We start from the raw sequence: 13473 nt of genomic DNA on the forward strand, positions 1-13473 counted from the left end.
AAGCCACATATTTAAGACTTCAGTACTATTCAAAACCATACACATAACAAGTTTTTATTTATTTCTCTCTGTGGTAATAATTCAATACGAAGCAAAACAGCAGTTTTTAAAGCTTGACTAATATTTAAAAAGAAATTACTAAACGCTTAAAATAGCAAACAACAGTAGCGAAAATTACTTTTTACAGATAATTCATAAAGCACAAACCTGTTATTTTAACAACTACTTCGTCACATATTTCAAAATACCAACAATCAATATCGCCACCTGATTGCTTTACATCTGGTCTAATTTCATTTTCAACAACCTCTTTTACCCTTTTAACAGTGTTTGGTCCTGATTTAAGTTAAAACTTTAGCACAAAGTACGATGATTAGCTTTCTTTACAGTTTAAAAACCGTAAATGATTTAAATTATACCATTTAAATAGGTGAAGGGCAAACTTTGGCCTTCAAAAGAGAGTTATGTATTCTTAAGTTAATATGGAATTTTTTTCTACTAATGCTTTGAAAATTCTTATTAACTTCGTAATAGTACACACTAGTGCTTATTATATAATTATTCTAATACAACTTTGTAACACATATATTATTTAGGACAAGCTCTAAACTTTGACCAAGATTAAGCACAACTCTAAAAATCTTAATAAAAACTTAAAATTTTAAGAATATAATATCCTACATTTTGGAGTAAAAAGATGTATCGTTCTGCATTGACTGATTAAAATCTTAACAATTCTTGATGACTTTTCGTACGAAAAAAAATTTCACTTCTAATTGAAAGAGATATTACAAGAAAAAAAAATTCTAAGCTTAATTCATTTTCTTTAATCGTAACTTGCAAGGGTTTTTAAATAATTTTAGAATGTTTACTAATACTTTTTGAATATGTCTAATATTTTAAGAACCACTCTACAAACAAAACTGTATTTTACTGACAAACCGTCAAATACTAGCTAGTTGTGTTTTTATACTGATATAAAATTAGTAATGTTTATAAAACAATATCTGGTCTTATAATTAGAAAATAATAATAATTAAAAACTGATATTAGTACTTATAAATTTCAATGTTAGTTTTTCAGTTTATTTTCATTAATTATAACGCTATTTCAAAACGTAAGGTTAAATAAAACAACGATTTTGTAAAGATTTATACTACCTTTTTTTCTAATAGTTTCAAGTAGTCTTCCGTATCTTTTTCCATAACTACGAACAGTTTGACTAATTTTTGGTTTCAAGATCTCCCACTCTACTTCTTCATTTGATCTTATTACAACAACATGATCTGGTCCAAGTTTCACAGTCTTAACCTTGTTATCAAAACATATATTTTTATTGTACTGCATATAAATTTTTTAAAAACGAAGTGTTTCAAGACATTAGTTGTTACAAAAAAATGTTATTTACCTTAGCTACAAAAGATTAGAATAATTTATTCAATCTGAAAAACTGAACATTAAAAAAGACCAACATTTGATGTTTATTTACTTTTATTATTTTTATAGCTAGAAGTGCAAAAAACTTAATTAAGATTTTAGTTACATCAGTAGTTTATATCAATATTAACGTCAACTTTAATACAATACTCTAACTACAAACGTACGAACTCTATTTTAATAATAATAAAAATTTATTCTTTTTAGTTTTTATATGAAGTTAACAATCTGAAAACCTGAAATAGAAAAAAGTATTGACATAGTAATTTAATTCTATATTGTAAAAATATTTTTAAAATATCATTTATGGTTAAACATTTATAAAAACAAATAACTGAAAACATATTTGACCCTTAAAACCAAAGCATATCATATAAATTTAAGAGGAACGTATCTAAATTGCACGAGGTTACTAAATTTCACGAGTGCACAAAATTACACGAAGCCAAAATTGAACGAAACCATATTTGCAGGAGTTACATTTTTACACGAGAGTAAAAAATGTATAGAAAAAAGAGAAAAATAAAAGTATTGTTAGTAAAGAAAATAAAAAGACAACTATAAGGAAAAAAAAGTTACCGACTAAGAGTAAGAGTTAGGAGTAACAGTGATACTAAAAAACATTAATTTAAAATTAAAAGAAAAAAGCTACCGACCGAGGATAAGGGTTAGGAGTAACAGTGATAGTAAAAAATATAAATAAAATTGAAAACAAAAATTTTAAATTAAAAAAAAAAAATATATAAAATAACTTACCGACCGAGGGTAAGGGTTATGGGTAACAGTGATAGTAAAAAAAAACTTATTAGAAGATAAAAAATTGAAATTAAAAAAAAAAATAGAAAAAAAATTTAATATAATTTCACCGGTAAAAAGTGTCTTCGTACAAAAGTGACCCTTCGTACAATTTTGTCCCCGCGTGATATTTTGTACGCTCGTGCAAATTTGACTGCTACCCAAATTTGAATTATATCTTAAAGTTATGAAAAATATGACTAATATTGATTATTTAAAGAATTTATTTTAGTACTTTTACAGTTTAAATAAAACTTAATACAATTAAAAATTACTTTAGTTTATGTAAAACTTAAGTTTTACAAGAAAAATGTATTTAAAAACAAATGAAACACTTAATGTAATTTTTGCTGTGATTTTTTATCAATACTTTTAAGCTAAGACGAAGAACATACTACTTTTATAAGTAAACTGTTGAAAAAAAGTCAATTACAACACTTTAACAGCTACAGTGAAGTTTCATTATTACTTTCAAGTGGTGAACACACTAACCCCCTCAATTTCGAATAACTTCTCAGCTACTGTTGATTCGCATGACCGACTCTTGTAAGGATAGAAAACAGAACCAACAGGCCCTAACTTCGGATAACTGTTAAAACGCGAGCCATAAGGGAGCCGTGGCCTGAGTTCCATAACCCAACGACCTGTCCTTAACTTAAGACTGTTCGGATCGTTTTCGTACGCTTGTGACCATATATGTTCTGGTTCCCACACCCAATGCTCTTCCAAAGAACCCCAACGTTTTCTTCGCTGCCATATACGTGATGCATGCCTAAACTGACTGGTAGAAAATTCTCTCTGAGTACTTAAAATTGCTCTGTTTTGAAAAAGCAGTTCAGAACTTCTTAAAAGTGTTGTAAGCCATGGTTTTATAGTAAACAACATATTTAAATATTAATAAGTCTGTGAACCAAAATGTTTAAGTTTATAATACAAGTATATTTTATAAATATAATTTTAAACTAATTTGATTAAAATTTATTTGTTACTCAACGAGGCTGATTGAATAAATAAACAATTGGAGCATCAAAAATGACCGAGAGCCTTAATGAAAACACAAACATCTGTACTTTGTAAATGACTTTAGAGTTGCAAGAATGCTGACTGAACATTGAAAACTTAAATCACGGTAGTTTCTTTCTCTTTAGTGGTTGTATTGCTTTCCTGATTTAAATCCAGCAACTATGATGACTAATAAACATAATTGAGATATACTATATATAGTACTAAAACTGGGCAATTATTAAAAATTGTTTAAACAATAAAGTTAAAATTTTTTAACTAAAACTTGTTTATTTTTACTAAATATTTTAACAAGCCTTAAAGGTAGCTTACACACTTTACTTTTTTCCTTTTATTGAAGTTTTATCACCTGTTTTGAGTTAATCTAATATTTTATTTAACTCAGTATTGTCACTAAACGTTTTCATTTATTATATTGATGATTCATATGTTTTTTTTAAGTGCAGTGTTCTTGATAGATGCTTAGTTGTGAGGCTAGAAAACCAGCTTAAGTGATGAAAAAGTAACCAAAGCTTGCTTAAGGATAAAGCTTAAATATCTGAGTATTTAAAATATGCTACAACTATGTATAACTATTCAATTATTAATATCTCAAAATACTATAAAATTTGAAGAGGTGACATCTTTAAAAATAAGGTTTTTTTTAATGTATACGAAGCCTATGTATGTCTATTTGATTAAAATATGATTAATTATTTTTTAAAATTCATAATTGTTAAAAATTACACAGTTTAGCTAGTTTTATAACTTGTTTAAGTCATACCTCAAAATAATTAAAAAGTTTATGAAGGTCTATTTAAAATGAGTACGACAGTTAAAAAGTATTCAAAGATATGTTTGCTAATAGAAAAAATTAAAGTAACTGAAAATTAACAAATTATGAATTGTTAATTTCAATTGTCGTGCGTTTAACCAAATTAACAAAACATTAATAAAATTCTACATAGAAACTAATGCATATAAATATAGTTTCAAGACCTATCTGTTTTATTTTTAAAAAACACCTAAAAATTACACATTATTTGAAAAAAAAAAACAACACAGTCACTCTCGACATTTATCAACATATAAGAATTATGTTATAACATTTTGTCAAAAAAAAACAGTGAACAATATTACCTGAAAAATGCTTATTTATTAGTTATTGTGACTTTATAATTTCCTAGTAAGCTAGATTAAATATAGCAGCTTTATAAACTGACCTGATGAACAAGTTAAACTAAATAAACTAATATTTATAATCACGATTAAAAAAGTTATACTTAATGTTATTTTTTAATGTGTTGTCCTGGAAAAGACGTTAAAAGGTATTCAAGTGATCTCCGACTAGCTAGATAACCAAAAAGTTTTTCGTGCACCAGGTCCAAGGACCAATATTTTGAGAGATTTTATTTTTGTCGTTCAATAAAAAATATAACAATAATATTAGAAGAAAGCAAATAAAATGCTCAATGAGAAACAATTAAAGTTGAAAAATATCTACAAGTTACAAGTATGTATTAGCTGTTAAAATTACAAGAATAAAACTAAATTTTAAAATGTAGAAGTTAAACAAGTAAATAAACCTATCAAAACGAGTTCGTAAAAAATTTAATGATTGCTGTAAAAACTGAGAAAACTTTTTGAAAATTTGAAGCATAACTGAGTTATCCTGATTAGTTTTTTCAAAGACTTTAGCCAGGGTTGCTAAATGTTTTTAGAAAATTTATTTTCAGGATTTTAAAAGTGCACTAAAATCTATTTTAGTCTAAAGTTAACTTAAGGTAAAAAAACTGTTTTAAATAGTATAAAAATATTGAAAAGATAATGTTAAGCTACTTCAAATAAGTTTTTTGTTACAAAAAATTTTTTGATGATGACAAAAAACTTTCTATATGGTTTTTATGTCAAATCAAAATATTTCGACTTGACACTTAAATTAATTTAAAATTCCAGGTTTTTTCAAAATTTTTAAATTCTAGTGTTTTCCAGGTTCAATAGCTTAAATTGTTATTCTTGGTTTTTCTAGGTATTTCTTGGTTTCTAAAGGTTTTTAGCAACCCTGCTTTAGGTCTTTCAACTACAAATAGTGATTTTTTGATTACATGAGGGTGAACTTTGCTTGACAGCGTTTTTAGGAAATAAAAAAAAATGTCCAAACTTTAGACCCAATTATTTTCCTTGTTTTAATAGCTAATTAAAAACTTTTTTTATTCTTAAAACGGCCCTTCGTTTTTAATTAAAAAAAAATCCACTGGATGTGGCTTTGACTTTTCTGACCCTTTAAAAATTTTGATTTTTTTGTTTTTTTTTTTTTATACAGGCTTTTCTCCAAAAATAACTTTTTTTTTCAAATATTTTTATTCAATGATACTTATTAAAATTATTTTTATGATGTTGTAACTTTTTTATTAATTTGTTTTTTATACAATTAGCCTAAATAAATTTTTCAGAAAAAATCTAATTTTGCACGATTTTTGTTTTTTAGATATACACCTTTTTTTACATAAACAGATTTTTTTTTACATCATTGTATAGTTATATTTTCTGATGTTGTGATATTGTTTTTAAAATATATGACGCATACAAGTTTTAACCAAAACTCTTAGAACTTGAGCAAGAAATTCCTCAAATAGCTATGCTAAGAATTTAGGTAAAACTTTTATAGGTCATATATTTTTAAAGCAATAATAAACTGGGAATAAAAATATTATAACATTATAAAACATAACTATAAAAGTCTGTTGAAAATAAAAAATATTAAAAAAATATTTAAGTTTTGTTTAAAAAGCTGTATATCTAAAAAACGAAAATCGTGCAAAATTGGAATTTTACTGAAAAATTTATTTAGGCTTATAGTATAAAAATAATTGAAAAAAGTTTACAAAATCCTTAAACTAATTTTAATAAGTATTTTTAAATAAAATGAATTGTGGAGAAAAGCTTGCATAACAAATAAAATAGGAAAAAACTCAAAGTTTTTAAAGTGGCCCACTAAAAAATTCAAACCCAAATCCAATGAATTTTTTTTTTAATTAAAGACAAAGTTCTGTTTTCTAGAATAAAAAAAAAATCAATTAGCTATAAAGATAAGGAAAACAACTGGGTCTAAAGTTTGGAAATTTTTATTAAAGTCCTAAAAAATGCTGTCAAGCTAAATTCAACCTCTGAATTGTACTAACTGGAAAACAGGAACTGTGTACAACCACATTTGATGTGAGTAAAAATATGAGCAATATTTTAAAATATTTTTTCAATTTAGCATTTACAATATTGAGTTATATCACTTATAGCAAAATTAGTTGCATTTAAAATTTTATTAATTCCAAACAAAAAAACGTAGTAATATTTACTATTATTTTACAACTAAAGGATTTTAAAATTTTTTCAATATTTGTTTAGTTTATTTTTACAGAACAGTTACACACTTAGAAAATTAAAAGACAACAAAGTTATTCTCAGTATTTTTAAAATATAAGATTTTTCAAAAAAAAAAACAGAAACACCAAGCAATAATACCTAAATAATATTAGTTTGTAAAAGTCTTTAAGCAACTTGGAAATGTTTGATCAGTTAATTAAATTTAAAAAAAAAAATTAAAAATTGACATGTTGGAAAAGTTAAACCATTAGTAAAAATTTTTACATCAAACACTTGAAAAAAAAAACAAAATATTATCAAAATTGAAAATAATAGGATATAGCAAATAAAAAGAACAATAGTTTCGTTTATTATATCTACAAATGCTACAAAAGTTACAGTTGTAAAATTTAAATTAAAATATATCTAAGTTAAAGAATTAGATAAACCTAGTAAAAAAATTTGTAAAATTATCTGATAAATGCTATAAAAACTGAAATAACTACTGTTCAGAAATCAAAAATTATCAAAATTCAAAAGATGATGATAATGAATAAAATGTTTATACTAAACACATATCAAAATTGCCACTCTTTGAAAAAAAAAAGATCCGTTAGAGCAAAGTAGCCTTTATTTACATGAGTTTTAAGTAGAAATGTATATTTAAATAGAAACTAAAATAAGATAGTGTTTTTAAAAGATACTAATCAAGATTAAGTGGATAAAAATAATCAAGTAATAAAAAATATCTTTATATAATTATAACCTGAAACAAAAAATCATTTTAATAAATCTGAGATGGAAAAAAATTAAAGCAATAATAAATTTGCCTTAGTCTTTCAAAATTTTTAAACTTGCCTTAAGTTATCCTGAGTAACTAGTTCTGAGTTTATAATTATAAAATTATTATTTCTTAAATGTTTTTTTGTTTTTATGAATAATTATAAGTTAAGTTGAGTAAAACTATTGTGACGAACTTCATTAGGTCTGTAAAACAAAAATGTGGACAATTTCTTTAATTTATTTTTTAACATAGCGGTCAGAACTTTATGCATAATTATTTCTTGCAAAAGTAGTCAAGATAAAAAATTGGGATAGATGTTTAGTAATTCCGAACAAGAAAATGACTAACAAGCTGAAAAATTCAATATGCCTTTTAATTACAAAATTATTAAGGCCACTGGTGGTTGATGTACTTATTTCGCATAAAAACTTAGATTTTGATATAAACTTTTAGAGATGAAAATTACTAAACTATTTCGAGAATACAAGCCTTAAAATAATTTGTTAAATAAGGACGGTAAAAAACATGCTTAAACTAATACAATAATGTGGACTGTTTTCTTCTCAGAAATTCGTTATTTCTTCATTTTATGCTAAAATTTTGTTTTTCGGCTAGAAAATTCAAATTTACAAACGAAAAATTTCTTCCACAGCTTGTTATATAAACCATGTTGAATTTTTATAAAAGTTAAAGCAACAGTTTTAGTCAAAACTCTAAAAAAAATACTTAACTTTTTCAAGAAAGTTTTCATTGATTTATAAACTCTTTACATGTGTTTTTTAAAAACTTATAAAAACATGCTAAAAAAATTTAAAACTTTATTTAAGTAAAGGAAACAATAGGTTTTATAATAAGTAATTAAGTAATAAGTAATTTTAATATAAGTAATTAGATAAAAAATTGATAAAAGGAAAAAAAAAGTTAATAAGAATGTGAATTACATCAAACTAAATGAAAATAAAATAATTTAATTAAATTTGTTGTATATTCACATTCTTATAAACTTTTTTTTTCCTTTTATCAATTTTTTATCTAGGAAATGGCCAAGGCAAATGATAGTGTAATATACTACATTTTGATTATGGGCCAAATCGTAAAAGATATTAACAAAATTTATAAAATAACTATTTAAGAGTTTTTATAACATGCAAACTAAGGGAAATCAAAAATAAAATTTAAAAAAAATATTTATTTTTGGTTCTAATACCATTTGATTAAAAAAAACGAAAAAAAACCTTTATTTTTAGAGGGACCCCATGAAATAATTCCAACCCCAAATTAAATAATTTTTTTTAAATTAAAGGCAAAGGTGCGTTCTCTAAAATAAAATAAAAAATTTTAGATAGCTTTTAAGATAAGGAAAATAATTGACATTAAAGTTTTATGTTTTTTGAAAAATTAATAAATTTTCCTATAACAATAACTTTATGCTCGTAATTTTAACTTTACAATACAAAATTACCTGATAAGGAATAACAGTTCTTAAAATTATCAGCATGAAAAACACTTAAATATAAAGTGTATCTAAAATTAATAATAAAAATCATCTTTAAAAAATAATTAAGAAAAAACATGTTTTTATATTAACAGCAACACTGATGGTGTCCTACTGTTTTATCTTTTTTTCAACAAGCTAGCATCAACACCTGTCTTTAAAAATTTCTTGTTACTGAAATACAAACATTCTACATTCAAAACAAACTGAATAACAACTCGTACCAGAGCTAATAGATATCTTAACAACAAGCTTCTCCGACTTATCAGTGCTTACATACAAAACACAAATGACCTGCTTGCAAACATCTATAAAACGTTTTGTTGATTGCCAACAACGAACTTATAATTTAGATACTTTTAAAACTTAGTCGTTAAATGGTCGTTGGTAAATGTGACTACGATCAACACAACATTTTATAGGTATTTGCGAGCGCGACATTCATGTTTTCTATGTAAGCACTGATAGGTCGGGGAAGCTTGTTAAAAGGCATTTTTCTCTCTACAAAAGACTCAAATTGAGGGATTAGCAATACTTTAAGAAACTCAAGCAGGCGAAAAAAGTATAAAGGTTTGAATCATTTTATTTCTTTTGCTTATCATTTTTTTTCATCACTGTTTTTATTTTTGTTTAAAGTATTTGTGTTTTTTGAAATATTTATACTTTGAGCACAACGCGCAATGCCAATTATAGCCGATAGCGGTTCTATTTTTTATATATAGGCTTTTATGCAAACATGTACAATCAGTAAATAGTATATGTATTCTACCTATCATAGATATCAAAAATACAAGTTTAATAATTTTAGATGTTTACTTAAGCCCGTTTTATCATTTTAATCAAATCGTGTAGCTCAGTATTCTACTAAAAAAGTTTGGAAAAAAAAAAACAAAGTAAAATGCTTTCTGGCAACTTTGATACGTATCACTGTTGCTAAATTAAATTTTTGCTTTGCCAACTAAACATTAAACAAACGTTTGTTTGTTTAAGATAGAAATTTTCCACTTAAGTGAATAAACTGTAAGATAAGCAACTCATGTCAACAATTGTTTTATACGTGCTTTTTTAGCTTACATTACTTCAATGATATCTCTAACTTTATAAACTTAAAAATTTACTTTATTTTAAATAATGTACAAATATTGTTAACATAAAAAATCATTGTCAAATTCAACAGAATTTCAATCTGTTCATAATTGATAATACATAAAACTGACAAAAAATATATGCGCATACTGAGAATTTATAAATGTATATGTTTTTAAAAGTTTTTTTTAGTTTTAAGATAGTTTTTGATAAATAAAGGCTTCTAATAGATTTATCCAAACTTAGTTATTTACGTTCACAAGGTTGAAATCTGTGACTTTACTAACCATATGTATAAACTTAATAATTGCCTTCACTACTCTTAACAAACTGATTTAAAACAATATACTTTATTTAGTGAGTTTATTAGCTGTTTAAAATGCGAGTTTATTAATAAAATTCAATTAACTTGATTAAAACCACATAAAAAACTTGTTTTATTAATACTTTTTTTGTTCAGTTATTAGTGTTTACTTCTTATATAAATAAAAAAGAAATATCTGAATTTTTTACAGTTTTATAATTTCAAGACTTCAAAAAAATTTTACTATATAAATAAATAAATTAGTAAAATTTTTAACGTAACATTTAATATTAACAATAGTTATGTTCTTTCTATCACTTTATTTGTTAGCTATGAAGTTTAAAACACTACTAATTACTTTTAATTAAATATTTAAAGTCACTATTTCGACATTAATTTAAAAATTTCATCTAAAAAAATAAACAAATATTCTTAACAAACAAGGAAATTAACTGTAAAAGACGAAGTTATAAATCTATAAAATTTTAATTGCAATAAATAGAGGTTACGTGCATACAGTAGTTAGTTATATTCTTCTACAGTATGTTTATATCGAAAATACTCCTCATTTATTTCAGGGTGGCCAATTGTTTTTGAGGAATTTCTTCCAAGTTTTCTAAGTTTCGTCCAGGTTTTTAAAAGTGCACGTTTTTAGGTATATTTTAAGTTTAAAGTTAAGTATAGTGTAAAAACTGTGTTAAGTTAAGTAGTACAACAAGATTGAAAAGATACTGTAAAGCCAATTTATTAAGTTAAAGAAAATTTGATGATGACAAAACATTTTGATCTATATGATAGATTCTTTGTATCAGTCGAATTTTTACTACCTAAAATGTTTAAAATTACAGGTTTTTAAAATAAAATTTCCTTGTTTATCTCCTCATGTAAATTAAATACCTTCACGATTTTCATTCTTTCAAGCCTTCTGAGGTAATCATATTTCGTCTTCACATCGTTAGCAGATAAACCTGAACAATTTACTTATTTATTTATTTTAGCAAATCACTAAAATTTGATTCAGGTTTAATCAAAAACGAATAAAACTTTTTATGTGATTTAGTTTAAATAAATACAATCTATCCAAAAAGCACTATGTAATTTGATTCAAGTTTAATCAAAAACGAAAAAAACTTTTTATGTGATTTAGTTTAAATAAGTACAATCTATTCAAAAAAATTTAACTGTTTAAAAATATTAATAAGCAACAATTTATAACTAACTTGAAAGATTATCATTAAATTAACATTTTGTGCGAATGGGATATATTGTTTATAGTTAGTTTTTTTAAATAGTTTATTTTAGAACTAAAAACTATGAAAATAGACACTCTCTAAGCTATCAGACGTTTTTACAGATAAAACAACCACTATTGTTTTATTTGAAGCGGTTAAAGTTCTTAAATGCGTGTATACCAAAGTTTATTTTTCCTAATACGCAAAAGTTTTACATTCCGCTTCGCGGTGCATCGCTAAGTTATGTTCGCATTATCAACACATCATCAAGTTAAACTGAACGTTTAGAGAAGTTACTGATCAATTTAAAAATGTCAATTCAATAACAATACGTTCTTCGTGTAACGATTATTTCGTCAAGACTGTTAGTCTTTAATTTTTTTACACTTTTTATATGCTTTACATGTTTAATGAGGTTAGCAGTTTTTTGAGACTAAATATAACAGTTAGTTTTATAATAAACTATGTACTTGAAAATAAATATAAGTGTGTTAGACTTTACAACTTAGGAATAAGTTACTTCAAGTAACATCAATATTTGTAACTTAGTACTATAAGCTACTCGTAAGTAAGGCACGTACATTAGCATAAGTGCTTGAAAGCCACATATTTAAGACTTCAGTACTATTCAAAGCCATACACATAACAAGTTTTCATTTATTTCTCTCTGTGGTAATAATTCAATACGAGGCAAAACAGCAGTTTTTAAAGCTTGACTAATATTTAAAAAGAAATTACTAAACGCTTAAAATAGCAAACAACAGTAGCGAAAATTACTTTTTACAAATAATTCATAAAGCACAAACCTGTTATGTTAACAGTTACCCAGCCAAATATTTCACAATACCAACAATCAATATCGCCACCTGACTTCTTTACATCTGGTCTTATTTCATTTTCAACAACCTCTTTTACCCTTTTAACAGTGGTTAGTCCTGATTTAAGTTAAAACTTTAGCACAAAGTACGATGATTAGCTTTCTTTACAGTTTAAAAACCGTAAATGATTTAAATTATACCATTTAAATAGGTGAAGGGCAAACTTTGGCCTTTAAAAGAGAGTTATGTATTCTTAAGTTAATATATAATGGAATTTTTTACTACTAATGCTTTGAAAATTCTTATTAACTTCGTAATAGTACACACTAGTGCTTATTATATAATTATTCTAATACAACTTTGTAACACATATATTATTTAGGACAAGCTCTAAACTTTGACCAAGATTAAGCACAACTCTAAAAATCTTAATAAAAACTTAAAATTTTAAGAATATAATATCCTACATTTTGGAGTAAAAAGATGTATCGTTCTGCATTGACTGATTATAATCTTAACAATTCTTGATGACTTTTCGTACGAAAAAAAAATTTCACTTCTAATTGAAAGAGATATTACAAAAAAAAAAAATTCTAAGCTTAATTCATTTTCTTTAATCGTAACTTGCAAGGATTTTTAAATAATTTTAGAATGTTTACTAATACTTTTTGAATATGTCTAATATTTTAAGAATCACTCTACAAACAAAACTGTATTTTACTGACAAACCGTCAAATACTAGTTAGTTGTGTTTTTATACTGATATAAAATTAGTAATGTTTATAAAACAATATCTAGTCTTATAATTAGAAAATAATAATAATTAAAAACTGATATTAGTACTTATAAATTTTAATGTTCGTTTTCCAGTTTATTTTCATCAATTATAACGCTATTTCAAAACGTAAGGTTAAATAAAACAACGATTTTGTAAAGATTTATACTACCTTTTTTTCTAATAGTTTCAAGTAGTCTTCCGTATCTTTTTCCATAACTACGAACAGTTTGACTAATTTTTGGTTTCAAGATATCCCACTCTACTTCTTCATTTGATCTTATTACAACAACATGATCTGGTCCAAGTTTCACAGACTTAACCTTGTTATCAAAACATATATTTTTATTGTACTGCATATAAATTTTTTAAAAACGAAGTGTTT

This window comes from Thalia democratica, chromosome 8 (genome assembly GCF_965202585.1).
Source record: "Thalia democratica chromosome 8, ktThaDemo2.hap1.1, whole genome shotgun sequence".
Taxonomy (NCBI): domain Eukaryota; kingdom Metazoa; phylum Chordata; class Thaliacea; order Salpida; family Salpidae; genus Thalia; species Thalia democratica.